Below are 1,698 nucleotides of genomic sequence, written 5' to 3' on the forward strand. Positions count from 1 at the left end.
CAAACTGGGGAGGAAAAGGGAAGAGGCCTGGGGAGAGAGAGACCTGAAAGGCCCCCGCGGCGAGGGACGGGGCAGCCGGGGAGTGGAGGCAGAGGTAGGGCTGGGAGAGCAGCTCCTTGCGGTAGGCTTGCTGGCCGGCTGCAGGACAGTTGGCGAGGGAGCGTGCCCCTGCTCGGAGCCGGATGGAGACATCGGCTCATGGAAGGAGTCCTGCCCCCAGTAGCTTTCCGCCCCCTTTTTAGGCACGAAGATGAAATGAAGGGAAATGCATTCACTCCTAAACCAGCACGAGGTGGGTTTCCAGGTGTCTCGCGCAGCACCTCTCACTCGTGACTATGCGCAACCGGGGGTGTTCCCATGGCTGGGTGCTAGACAGGGCATTAAGGCACAGGGAGATAAGGTGACTTGACCCAGGCCACAGCAAGAGGCTGTGGCAGAGTGCGGTGTTGCTCCTCAGTGTCCTGTGACCCCGGCCAGCTCCCCCTCACTGCCCATGTGCCTTGGACAATGCGACTGCGCGCTGAGCGAGCTAATCGGGGCAAGACGAGTCCCGTCTCCTCGTGCCCGTGGCAGAAGAGTGCCCCGCAGTGAGATGGGCAGCATGGTAAACCCTGCCATACCGAGGGCACTTTTGGTCCCCTCCTACCCAACCAGCGCAGCACAACCGAGCCGAGGGTGACGTCTCCCGGGCGGATCCTGGGCTCCGTTCGGTTCTGGGAAGCTCTGGTGCGAAACAGGCCGTTCTTCCTCTCCTTGGCTGGAGCAATCAGCAGGGCTGCCCCAGGAGCAGCCGATGCCCGAGACCGTGTGGAAGGGTCTGGGTGCTAGAAAGCCTGGCCCATTGGGAACCATGAGCCCTGCAAGGTGCCCCCAATATGGACCCCCCCAAAAAAACGTCTGGCCTCTTGTCCTTCCTCCAATGCAAAGTGACAGCAGTGCTGCAGCAGCCTTGGGGCACCGGCATTTGGGGGCAAGCACCCTAATACGGCAGTAGGGCAAATGCCCCCCGCGTTTCAGGGCTGAGGCAATGGGACATGCTTGGGGCGCTGCGCTTTTTAACAACGCCCTCCTGCTCCTTTCACACCCCCTCCACGCCCGCACGACAAACCGCCAGTCCCCGGGCCGAAAGCCTGGGTATATTTTCCATTGCGGAGTCTATTCCTGATCCCCGCCGAGGGCACGAGGGTCCATGGAAATTCCTCCTCGCTCTCCGCCGCTAACCGCAGCACCAACGGAGACCCGCCGAAGCGGCAGGACACTTGACATTCAAGCAGCCGCGCCTGGGATTGGCACGCGCCTGGCTTCTGCTGTTTTCCATTGTGGCGACCGCAGCCGAAATAAGCCCGGCTTTAGCCGTGTCCTGTCCTTTCCTCCGGCGCCTCAGTTCGTCCCCGACCCAGGCCCAGTGACGCTTTCTCACTTTGGGGCCGGGGGGACAGGCCTTGTGGATTCCCATCACGGCCACCCAGATCCTGCAAGCCTAAAATGAAGGGAAAGTGATAACTTAGGGCGGTGGGAGAGGGCCCATCGGTGCCAAATGCGCTGGGGTGTAACCCCCCTGGGGTGCGGGGGAGCAGGATGTAGCCCTAAAGACATAGCTGGATGCATCCAGGTTTATGTTCTGGTGGTTTGGGGGGTATGTGCAGACTCTAGACATCCCAACAGCAACTCATTTAGCTCCAGACTAAAACAAACACA

The sequence above is a fragment of the Alligator sinensis genome, unplaced genomic scaffold (assembly GCF_000455745.1).
Source record: "Alligator sinensis unplaced genomic scaffold, ASM45574v1 scaffold1032_1, whole genome shotgun sequence".
In the NCBI taxonomy this organism is placed as follows: Eukaryota; Metazoa; Chordata; order Crocodylia; family Alligatoridae; genus Alligator; species Alligator sinensis.